The 13,198-nt window shown below is 37.8% G+C and overlaps 1 long non-coding RNA gene across 1 annotated transcript; it reads left to right on the top strand.

The window, feature by feature from the left end:
• The first annotated feature begins 1,161 nt into the window (after positions 1-1,161).
• On the top strand, positions 1,162-12,296 carry LOC309368910. Its single transcript, XR_014167965.1, has 4 exons — positions 1,162-1,228; positions 1,716-1,880; positions 9,309-9,466; positions 11,434-12,296. It is a non-coding gene; the product is annotated as an uncharacterized lncRNA (long non-coding RNA).
• Positions 12,297-13,198: the final 902 nt, after the last annotated feature.

Here is a 13,198-nt window from a genome sequence, read left to right on the forward strand (position 1 = left end):
GGGTCTTGTCATCTGTGAAGCCCAGGACCTCCCTACACACTGCCCAAGCTTGTGCTCTGGGGAGTTCACTTTGGTGCGCCTAACGCAGCAAAAACAACACAGGAGGCAGCAGTTATGAGTCACCAATTTCTACATCCACAGCAGGCACTGTGATTCTCCAGTGGTTTGACTCCCCCCGAGGCACACTCTATTGTCTTTTGAGGCAGATGGATGCTAACAACAAGCATCTTCAATGAAATGAACAAATATAGAAATGCTTTATCCCTTGCTGAAGATGCACCTTTGAGCATTTGACTCCTGGGATCTGTGTTTTTGGGACCCACTTCTATTCCTGTGATTATAATTGTCTATTGATATTTGCTTACTTTTCAGGTAAGCAGGTCCAGATGGAACAATGGGCAAGCAGAGGACTTTGCCCAGGAAATCCTTTATTTAAATACTTAAGCATTGGAGACACGGACACACATAAGATATGATTGATTGATTGATTGATTGTATATCCCGCCTCCCAAAGGAGACCAATCACCTGAAGCAAACAAATGTCATTGTTATTTGGAACTATGCAATGATTTCATAAAAAGACTAAAATGTTTTTGAAAGATGGAAAGGACTGTGGGGGTTGGACCAGATGACTGTTGTGGTCCCTTCCAGCTCTACAATATTAGATGATTTTATTATGCTTTTTCAGGCACCCAGTTTTATGCAAGTCATTTAGCCAAAGTAGGGGGGGAAATGCATTTACTCATTGTACTTATGTTAAACCAACGCTTAGAAAAGGAAAGAAACATGTTGATGTCCAGCTTTCTGACTGATTCTAGATTTCTCCTGAATATTTTTCACCATGGCAATGTGTTGATATGGATTGCAGCCCAGGTCTTTTTCTTCTGGTAAATTTCCCTTTCTTGCCGTAAATAGTATAACTGATGAGATGCAGACATCAGTTTTGAAATTGTTCCACACCTCTCCATTCTCTGTGAGTCTTTTTGTGGTGCTTGCCAAGACTATATATTATGTAAGAGATCTCAGTCTTCAATTAACTGTGCCAGTACAGAATTGCCCCTGGCTCTCGTGGTTATAGATAATAATAATAATAATATAGCGTACCTGTAGTAGTTTAGAGCCACTTACTACCCTAAGTTGAGGCACAACACCTAAAGTAAAGGCAGAGCAAATGACAGAATGGGAAAGAATTATCCAAAAGAGCCTTAAGTAACAATTGTGCTCCAAGGTTAGTTATGCAGATTTCTGTTCTCTGAGTAATAACATATATTTTAGCACAATATCTTAAAATGTTTCCAGACAGAGGGTGGAATTCAAAGTAGCATTAAGGAGATTGCTCCATGAGTGTTTGCCTGAGGTAACACCCTCCCCTCTCTTCCTCCTCCACACTGTTCTGGGGTTCTACTGACCCCCCAAGCCATTTGAGGGGGAACATGAAGGAAGGAGATGGGGGAAGTCCCATTGCAGTAGCCGGGCTCCTAGTGCTAGCTCCTGCTAGTGCAACTAATTCAGTAAATCTGGGACAGAGGGCTTTTTGAATGCCAAATGTATTGACTTGAGGGAGCTCCCTCCCCACACTTTACATTTTTTAGGTTACAGATATTGTTTTTGAAGTGTCTACCCCAGCAGGGGGCCCACCAGTATCAGTTTGTGGGGTAGCAAAGGTGGGTCAGCATAAAGGCAGATGGTGACTTTTTGCTTTCATCTTGTTTTAGCTTGATTCATAATTTGCTCCAGCTAACTGAGAGCCATTTTCCGAAATTCGGGAAATAGCTTGCCTGTTCTCAGGTGACATTAGGAGCCCTTTTGTGATCTCGTTCTACTTCTAGTAACGTCTGGTAACATCATTGGGAATGCAAAGGCATCAGGATTATCCACAGGTAGGCCCAGATATAGATGAAGAGAGGCCCTAGGCTACTCCACTTGTGAGGCCCCTCCCCATCTCCCACCCTCACAACTAGAAGAAAATGGAAGAGTGTTATAAACAAAATTGAGTGATGCCAAGGAAGATGACGGGTATTCAAAATTCTGCAATTCACAATTTCTCTGTTTTGGTTTGTTTGTTTAAGAGAAAGATAATGCTTTGAATCTGAGTCATCTTTCTTGGTTGTTTATTGTAAATGTTTTATGTTTTTGTCCGTCATTCAGATCTAAAACCCTCTCTTGTTTCTGAGAGTGAGGAGGGGGAATTAAATTTCCAGATATCTATCTATCTCTCTCTCTCTCTCTCTCTCTCTCTGCCATGACTATAGGGTGTGTGTAATCATAGCATGTGAAACAAATGTTCACAGTCTGCAATGTGATCATATGTATGTCCATAGCATCAGCAGCACATACACCAACACTAAAGCTAGGAGTAAATTAACAAACAAACAAACATTTTCCCCAGCATTCACTGAGAAAGTTCTTAAAACTACACTGATTCTCAGTCAAGAGAGCGGTGTCCCTGTCTATATACCTATTCTATGTCAAACCTATGTTTGCTGTCATGAATGTATGGAATGGCCATGGGATCTGCAAGTCCCATGTAAATTTGCTAATCCAGATGACATACCAGGTCCTAGTAGGTCAGTGGAGAGAGAATGAATGCAAGGAGGTACCTCTGCCTTGAAGGATTTTCCCCTCTTACTTAAGTGCAACAGTGCTAAATCATGCATTAAGAAAGCTGCCATCTGGGTACCGCCTTAAACTAACAAACCCCGTGGATATAAAGAAAAGAGGGAATATTGTATGTCAAACATGCAGACACATAATATCAATGAAAACATGCTTTTGGAATGTGGCATTTATGTAACTTGCTCCCGGTGAGTTAGATCCTGAGTTCCTATTAAACTGAGCTTTCTGGGTGATTCTGAACCATATGGCACATGTTAGTGATGGCCAGAAGACCTCACCATTGCTGCTAGAACATTATGCTAGAAACAATGTTTCTTATTTATTAGTGGCACTTGCCTTCTAGAATCCACAATATTCTGGAACTGAGATATGTACAGAAAGGGTAAGAGTAGGAAATGAGAAATGGGGAAGTTGGCTTCTACCTGCACCCTATCAAGAATTTGTAACTACATAGGCTCTGTTTCGGAAGGAGACTTCTACAACAATGAACTATGAAAACATCACATACTTTAGGACTCTCTATTTTGGTGGAAATGCATGCATGCTTCCATAATGGATTTCCTGCCTAACAAAACTCACCAAAACTCTTCTGAATTTGTGTGTGTTTGTTAAAAGAATAGATTCAGTTTTAAAGTGCAAATGGAAATTCCTTCTGTTCTAAGTATATTTGGATAGCTGTGTTGTAATGGGCTGTTGCCTGTAAACCTGATTTAAATAACAAAGAAAAATAATTCGATTTGCTTATTTGCTATTCTGTGATAATTTGTTTTGGCTCATCCTTGCCTTTTTAGCAGCGAAGTTAAATTAAAGGAATGTAACTGCAGAAAGTATGAATTGATATCTTTTGTTGTACAAGTCAGATGAAGCGGAATAAAAAGCTTTAAACAATAGGTATCAGGTTGACTTGAAGACTGCAATGTCGTTACTTATTTTTTAAACTGTTATTTCTTAAAAATCGAATTTTTACATAACTTTGCAAGTACAATTATAAAAAGAGACTCCCTCTCCCCCCCCGTAATGTAGCAGAGAAAATACACTATGCCACAGATGAACATGTGTATTTGGTGGGTGCCAGATATCTTCGTTGCCATTAGAAAAGGTGCAGTGTCCTTACTGAGTTTGGGTATCAAATGTTCATGATAGTGAGAAGTGTGAGACATCTTTTGAATTTGCTGCACCAAGTACTTGGAATCAATTACTAGTGGTCTGGCTTCATCCCATCTGGATTTTTGACTTCGTTCCAAATCCATTGCTCAGTCTAGCAGCCTTTGAACTATTCCAGGCTTTAGGTAGTGTTAAATCTTAGATCTGAAGTCAGCAAAACCAAATTTTTACAAAAACCACATTTGAATCTACACATAAGCCACTAACGTTAAATCACCCTTCTGACGGTCTATTTCATTTATGGAGTTTCAGCAAATGGTGGCAAAAGTATCTCAAAGAGCTTTAGGAGAGCAGAAACCATCAATATAGCTTCTCATTACAGTGGCAAAATCTTCAATTTTAACAGAGTGCTATTTTAAATTCGAATCAGTTTTGATAAACCTAACATAATATAACCAGTGTGACCAAAGACATATTAAACATGTTATGTTATGGACAGAATGATCTATTGGCAACATTTAGTCTTATGAAAGCTGTTGATCTGATTTACATAATTATATGGCTTGTGCTTTTTCAAGCTGTTACTAGTGAACTCACATCATGTGATGATAGAAAGAAGCCACTTGAGGTCATTGCCATACCATGCATGTGTCTTTACATGCAATACTTGAGGGCAAGAGATGTCCCTTTTTGTGATGACTCATCTCTCTTTTCTCATGAGGACTGTGGAAAAAGAAAGAAAGAAAGAAAGAGGGGTAGAGTGGGGGAAGCAAGTTCAAAAAGAGAAAAGTACAAATGAGTCTTGTGTCCTAACCAATTCCAAGAAGTTTCTAGGGAGCTGAATGTTTTCTGAAAATGCGATGACGTCTGAAAACTAGGGACACAATTCTCTGGGAGGCTGCCCTTGTGTTATTCTCAGAGAATTGTACTTGTACTGCAACAACATATCTACATAGCAGCTTCAACCAGTTTATTTATTTTAGTCAAGATATTTACAACTTGCCCTGTGATCTCAGGACAGGGCACACAAACAATTAAAATGACAATGACAGTTTTAAATAAAATAAAATAAAATCCAGAGCAGAGAAAACCATGAACTAATCTTGAAATGCAATCAGCAATCAATAAAGTTGTAAGATCAACAATTTCTGAATACTTGAGCAAATAACCAGGACTTAACCTGGTGTCAAAATGAAAACAAAGTTGATGCCAGACAGATGTCAGAGGGGAGGGCATTCCACACAATGAATGTTCACATGGTTTGAGGGAGATGTCCTTAACTATAAATGGAGTAATCTTCTTCTTGAAAAATCAGATTTGCAGCGGTATGTGTATAGCTACATGTCTGAGAGAAAGTGGGTGCTCTTGGACCCAGCATTACTCCTGGATGAACATGTGGCTGTGACAAAGAGTGCCCTTTACCAGATAAAACTGCTGCATCCATTCTTTGTGGACAGATCTAGCCTCTTGTCTTTCATTCCCATATTAACCTTGTGGGTTAATTACTGGAATGGGTCGTCCTTGAAAATAGTTGGGAAGTCTCAACTAGTTCAGAATTTGCTGCTTACCTCAACATGGATTGTTCATGGAGAGAACCTATTAAACCAGGGGGTCAGCAAACCTTTTCAGCAGGGGGCTGGTACACTGTCCCTCAGACATTGTGTGTGTGTGTGGGGGGTGGACTTTATTTTGAACAAAAAAGAAGAAAAAGAATGAATTCCTATGCCCCACAAATAGCCCAGAGATGCATTTTACATGAAAACACACTTTCTATTCATGTAAAAACATGCTGATTCCCAGAATTTGTTCATTTCCCCCCCAAAAAAAAAATTCCAGCCCCCACAAGGTCTGAGGGACAGTGGACCAGCCCCCTGCTGAAAAAGTTTGCTGACCCCTACACTAGTCCATGGACCACACACCAACCATCCCATTGCTCAGCTTTATATGTACTGATAAGACCTTTTTATGTACAGTACTTGAGTTGTGTGTGTGTGTGTGTGTGTATGTGTGTGTGTGTATTGCAACACAAACACAACATAAAAAAGAAAACTTAAAAAGAAAATCCAAAAACAAGTACGAAACAAATAATGAACATATAACCATATTTTCTTCTTTTCTTCTAGTTGACTTCCTTTGTCCACAATGTGGGTCTGCTTTCATGTTTAGTAAACTATTTCCTTCTCACTTCATTTCTCCCCCTTTTCTTTTTATTTTAAACCTTTACAGCATAATTTGTTTTGTAGATAATCTCTACATTTTCCCCATTCTTTTTGATTTTTTTTTGTTTATTCAGTACTTGAATGCTTATTTTTAGTTCAGACATTTCCCTTTACACTGTTGGGCTGGATTTTGTTTTGTTGATTGTTTGACTACTGTTTTAATACTGCCATGTTTTATTGTACATTGCCATCTTATCCTTTTTGACAGAAAGGTAGTGAATACATTTTATAAAGCAAAAAAGAATGAAAGAAAAAAAAGAATGAAAGAAAGAAGTCATGCCAAACTACATGTTCGGGAGGAATGCGACTGAAAGAGAAGAAACCTGCAGACTGAATGGCATTGCTTCCTTGGCTTGTATAGCCTTCCCAGTTTGTACTAGTTCCTGTTGTGGTCTCCATCTGCTATGCTTAGTGGGTCTGAAGTTTTAGCATACATTTCATTTAATCCAATATTTATTTTGGATCATTTATTTATACAGCCATCCGTCTTGAAACCTAGAGCTGGGGTATGAATTAATACAAAAATTAATACAAAATAACTGAAATGGAAAGCTCCCTGCTACACTAAATATGGAATATTTGTAAGACTTTCATGGACCTTACTTAAATGTGTAGCCTGTAAAAAGAAGATGGAAATTACTCAAAACATTTCAAACTGACTGACAATCTATGTTTCCCTTGGCTGTTCATGGCATCTTGGGATATGGTGCAAACCGTTCTTTCCTTCTTTCCTCCTCTCTTCCTCCTCCTCCTTCCTGTCAAATTGTAAATAATATGTGAAACAATTTAGTGTTGACTCAGTGCTTCTAATTACTTCGCCACATTCCCTAGGAACAAGAGAGATCCCATACAGCTTACACACCTACCTGAGAGTAAGTAAGGGACTTATTTCTGAGTAGGCAGGCTAAGGATTATGCTGTTGAAGTTCCACTACTTACTTAAGAACTTGAAGAGCATTTACTTAAATCTTTCCCACTGAAGTTGAAAGGATGCACTTAACTTTGCCTGGATCCTGATTGTGCCTTGGTGTGGCGATCACACAGGGTCCCCGGACGTTTGACGGTCTATTGATCCCTGTGCTACCACTGTGATTGCTTCCCTGCTACCACCAACCCGTTTCTCTTGGGTACACACTGAGTCCAGACAGTTGTTAACATTAAACCAAATAAACAAGGTGATTTTATAAGCATTAACAAGTTTATGGTTTCAGATCATTTTTCTTGTCAGTTTCTTAATCTTAGTTTCTTTACCGGCCTATACCTTCCTAATATATTCTTACTGATTATCCCAACTGTTTAACTGACTCCTCTTAACAGATTCTCTCACTCTCTCACATCAAACTAGCCCAAGCCACAGACTTATCCTCCCTCTCCCTTCTCTAACTCCAGACTGACCTCTTAACAACTCTAACTCTAACTCTAACTCTAACTCCTCCCCTTGGGTTCCTATTGGTTAATCATTTTACACTTAGTTAACCCTTTCCTTATGACCCAGTATGATGTCACACACCTAAGAGGGCAAATGCCACACTTGGAAACAAGCATCACTGATTTCAATGTAACATTTTCCTCCATTAAGAGACTGGGGTTTAATATGATTGTAAGGTTCAGTTTCATTCAATTAAAATGATTACAATTATAACAAATAAGTACCGGTACATTCTTTATCTGTAATATCCGTTAAAGGAGATTCTTTTGTATAATGTTGATTCCAATGAAGAATAAAGCTCAATGGAAGAACTGGTTCAATAGTTTTCCAAACCTTTGCAGTCAATATAAGGTGATTCTGTAAGCAGATGAATGGACAAAATTTGTATATTACTCTGAACCTGATGTTTTACATATCCCAGAGCCATTGTCATTGGGGTCAGTTACAGCTGGCAACTAGCTATTCCTTTAATAATTACTTGAATTTCTCTCTGGAATTCTGGAATTAAACAACAGCCTCAGTTTAACCCTCTTACGCCTCCAACACATATCTGGTGCTGTGATAGGAAGGTAATATAGGCGATGCTACTCTGGAAGGATGTGGGTGGCGCTGTGGTCTAAACCACAGAACCTAGGGCTTGCCGATCAGAAGGTTGGCGGTTCAAATCCCTGCGAAGGGGTGAACTTCCATTGCTCGGTCCCTGCTCCTGCCAACCTAGCAGTTCGAAAGCACGTCAAAGTGCAAGTAGATAAATAGGTACCACTGTGGCGGGAAGGTAAACGGCATTTCCGTGCACTGCTCTGGTTCGCCAGAAGCGGCTTAGTCATGCTGGCCACATGACCCAGAAAAACTGTCTGAAGACAAACGCCGGCTCCCTCAGCCAGTAAAGTGAGATGAGCGCCGCAACACCAGAGTTGTGAACGATTGGACCTAATGGTCAGGGGTCCTTTTACCTCTTACCATGGAAGACAGGTTTTTATGCTGCCCATACATCTTCAAATTTAATAAATTATAATAACATAATTTTCATTTAAAACATTGGACTTATTTTTTATGTAAAAATGAGTATGGATGGGCATACCAGCATTAACAATTGAATTTTGCTCTATCCTGTCCTAGTCTCCAAGACTTGCTTGTTTTATGTAAAGTTGAGTAACTACCTCTACTCTTTTGTTGCCTGTTTTATATTAAGAATAAAGCATTTAATATTTTTCCTTGTCATTGGGGATGGATGGATCTGCCCATTTGGTACTCTCAAAATATTCAGTCTTCATTTTGGTTTTGCAGCAAGCTGTTTTGTTACCGGAGCAACTCAGCTCAGGCAATCAGTGTCAGAGACTTCGAGTATAATGGGACATAAATTATAATTGTTAGGGTTACTATTATCATTGTCCCATTCCTGCATAGGGCACTACACATATATATTACAAATGTCCTATTTTTCTAAGCTCAAACAATTCCCCATGGATTATACTTTTCACCGTGAATGGGTCATGAATTGTAAACAAAAAAAGAGAGAAGTCATAACTCAGGTTAATACTAAACCATGTCAAATGAGAGTTATTGTATAAATTTGGTGCAATTTGTCTGTTTACTTGGGGGATTACTTCCTTTCATTATGTGGGCATTAAAATGCTGAGGGGCTGAGTCATCCGGGAGTTGAAACAGGTTTTGAAAAGTGATCTCCTGCCATTGACGTACATGCAAGGTAAGAAAAGTTTTATTTCGTTGTAACAGCAGACTTTAATGTGATGGATAGAAAGGAAATCCAGTAAGTCAGCAGAGTGCATTAAATGTAAGATTTGGCCTTATAATCACCATCATATCCTAAGCTGAATATCTCCTGCTTCTGGGAAGCCAGTTATTTCAATTATGACCTGAATGCTATAATTCTGATAAATATTTTTAAATGGTTCCATTTTTTCCTCTCCTCCTACTCAGGTTAGAAACAATGGTATTATGGGGAATCTATGACCAAGCCAAAAAGCAGGTGTTTCTAAATAAGAATTACATGTGACATTAGATTGTGCCATGGAACAGACATTGCAACTCATGGACCATTTCCTCTGAACGAAGTTTAATGGGATCATTATCTCCAAGTAAGTGATTCACACGATTGCAGCCATTCACTGCTCTAGGAGAAGCAGCACTTTGTGACCCACCTAGAGATCTTAAAATATAATGTGCAAGAGACATGGAAAGAGAATAGTTTCCACATGGTGCCATTATAAACATTCTATACTAAGATTTTTAATTATGCTTTTTAAAAGCTACCATGAATTTCTTGCTAGCTTTGCAGAAATTGATAGGAGAACAAGTATTTTCAACTTAGTTCCCCCCCTGTTTCATGATATATAGTATTCATTTTTATTTTTTAGTTTACTTATTAAAATATTTATATATCACTGTTTATAAGAATGAGAGAAGTTTACAACAATTGTACATAAATCCATACAATAAAAACCATGTCAAAAGTTCAAATTAGAAATCAGCTATTATGCAAAGATAATTTTAGTATATAAACATCTATGCAGGCATGATTCTTTTCTTGTTATCAACAAATCACAATATATATTTACAACCAGTGGAAGGGGGAAATGGTTTAAACTTTCTGCTGTGACCTTTGATGCACCATGGTACATCAGCACAATTTACCTTGAGGAGTGCCATTATAGTTTTGTATGCATTGAGATTATTTGGTAAAACTGCTGGTTTCTAATTTAAGCAAAGTTGAAAACCCCCCCAACATTATGTAAAATAAAATCCAAATACCCAGCAATATTTATTTACTCGTTATATTTATGAAGCCACCCTTAGGGAACCCAGGGTGATATACAATTTATACATGAACAAAACAACAAATAAACCATTACCACAATAATTTAAAAGCACAATACCACAGATTAAATAAAATCTGATCAGTAGCAGTCCTAAAAATCTTCACTTTACACTCAGACTCCTTCTCTAAATGTCAGTGTAAATATTTGTTTACTTAAGCATAAACGGTCCCTCAAAATCAGTTGACTTTTCATTCTCTCAAAAGTTATTGAGGGTCAGATATGGATTTTTTTTTTTACATTTCTTAGTAGTAGTATCACATTATTATTTTTTTGCACCAGCCTAATATATATCGAGAAATTATTTTAAATAGCCATTGGACCATTGAGTCATTTGAGTATAGCATTAATCCATCCTGGAATACCTAGGCAGAGCTGGCACTTCCCAGAGATGCCCAAACCCTGGAAGTAGGTGACAACATCATGGCCAACCATTAAGTCTTGGATAGCCAAATATTCTGCTGTGAGCTTCATGATACAAATTATATTAAAAATACTCCTAAGAAGGGGCTGCATAGTCTGAAACATGTGTTGGAAATATACTTTTAAAAGATAGCAAACAGTCTTGATTTAGAATGAAGTTATATTATGGATTTGCCGTGGTAACAGCTGTTTTCAGTGTCAATTGCCACAGTAGCGTCAACTCTTTGTGTTGTCAACTAAGATAATTTTCTTTTGTCCTAAGTGGAGTTTGTTGTACATGATCAAGGGCCATGTGGAATCAAATATGGGAAAGAAACCCACCCGGTTCTTTGATCACATAAATGCATCCTGAAGACCAGGATTTTCTGGCGGAAGAGGCTGACTGGGGAACTAGGGATGAGACCTTTGCAACAAATGAAGTGCTAGAAGGGCATAAAACTGGAATCATGGCATAACCTGTTTTCTCATCCTTTGAACCAGTGAAAATAGCAAAGTACAGTTAATGCTATGATTTACAGAGCATCTCACCCATAGAGAAACCATGTGCTGATATATAACAGGAACAGGGGGGAAAAAGGAATTGCATGTCATTCCTTTTTAGAATGATTTTTAATGAGAATGGAAAACTGAATGCTTTAATTTGCTCATTGCTTGTTACACTCTTTAAACTGCAACCCATGCTGTATTTTTAGCCAGGGCACTAGCTAAAGGCAAGTAAGGAGAACACAAATATGATTAGTAGGAAAGAATACACAATGTTCCCCGCAATTAAGGATAACGTCTAATTCTGAGTGTTTTGAAATCAGATTGGAACTGGTGAAGAGATGATTGCTGACTCAGACGACATGTTCCATTTGCATGAGTACTGGATGGATCTGGATTTACAATATTATCTACATTTACTTAGGACCTAAGAAAATAAACTTATTTCCTGTTACCTATGATGATGACGCTTTTAAATGGGTTTTAACACTGTGCATTTTATTTCTTGTTGAATTTATGTATTTTTATTGCTTTGTTCTTTGTATTTTAATATAGTTTCATTGGACTGTGATTTAAGATTGTTACAAGCTACCCTGAGTGGTGTATGGGTACAGGAAAAGTAGTATAGAAACATCTTTCAATTGTTGATGAATTACTGTATCTTGCAATATGTGCTATATTTCATTAGGTAAACTTTTCTGATGTTGTGAATCACTAGGAGCATGGCTTGCCAGGACAAAGCAACAACCAAATAAACTGGTGTTGCAGCCCTAGAAAGAGTGCCTGTAAATTGTGGCTGGAAAGTGTAAAGCAAGACTGTTCTCTGTTTTGTGCCGAAATGGGGAGTTACTATTCATCACAATTGCCTTCTGATTTTTTAAAAGATAGAAATATGCTGTTGCTTCTCTTAATACTATAACAACAACAACAACAACAACAATTCTTGTATAATGACTACCCCTTGAAAGAATGATTACTGCCTGTCCCTTAATACAAATGATACCTGTCAATTCTAGCCAGAATGTCTCTGTCTACAGAGAATTGCAGGATGTTAAAATAATCTGTCTTCCGAATGTATATAAGCATGGGATGAATGCTTTGGTTTATGTCTACATTTGCTGAATAGAGGGAAAGGTGACAACCTGAGCCATCTTCATTACATGGAAAGTGCTTTTAGCACATTGTTTTCATAGAATCATAGAGTTGGAAGAGACCACAAGGGCCATCGAGTCCAACCCCCTGCCAAGCAGGAAACATACCTGTCCCATCATCGTTCTTAAGAACCATTCCATTCTCTGTATCTCTTCCGTTCTGTGAATATCATTGTGTTCTTTATACTTTTATCCTACCATGAAAGTTTCATTACTGCACAAAAACCACCCTGTTTTGAACAATTTGTTGAACCCTGAAACTGGCACACAAACATAAGCTTCTAGTCATAGGGGAAGGAATTAAGAATGGCTGCCTATTTGGATTATTGCTGAGGACACATGACACCATCAGTTTCCTACAACAAAGGGAGTTTCTATGTATTGATTTAGATTAATTTGTTTGCACTTCATTAGCCACCTTGAACACATTAAAGGATATAAATTAAGTGAACTAACTAACAGGCAAACAGCATAAACGTACAGGCTCTGTGGTAGTACATATAAACATCATCAACATTTTTGGTTTTGCTCTTTGGTGACCTTAAACAGCATTTGTGCATGAATGAAAATAATCATGGGAAGTCGCCAACATGTGAGAACATACAAACTATATCAGTCAAACAAGATGGCAAATTTATGCAAAAGAAAATTAGACAGTTTATCAGTGTTTGGAACTAAGAGTATGCTGTTATTATTGGTCAGTACTCGTAATTGCATTATTCTTTAAAAAAAATCTTCTTTTGTGTTGTATGTTCATATCTTTATTCATATAACCTGAAATTATTAAAACATTTAGAAAAATAAAATAATCCTTGTCCATCAGTCAGCATGAACACACATTCTGTTTTTTCAGATCCCTTTTCTCCTGGCTTCTTTTCTATTGGAAATGTTCATTTTAAATAGGTCTCTGGAATGTAATTTAGAGGGCTAAGAAAGA

Source organism: Podarcis melisellensis (genome assembly GCF_964234715.1).
Source record: "Podarcis melisellensis genome assembly, chromosome: 4".
Lineage (NCBI taxonomy): Eukaryota > Metazoa > Chordata > Lepidosauria > Squamata > Lacertidae > Podarcis > Podarcis melisellensis.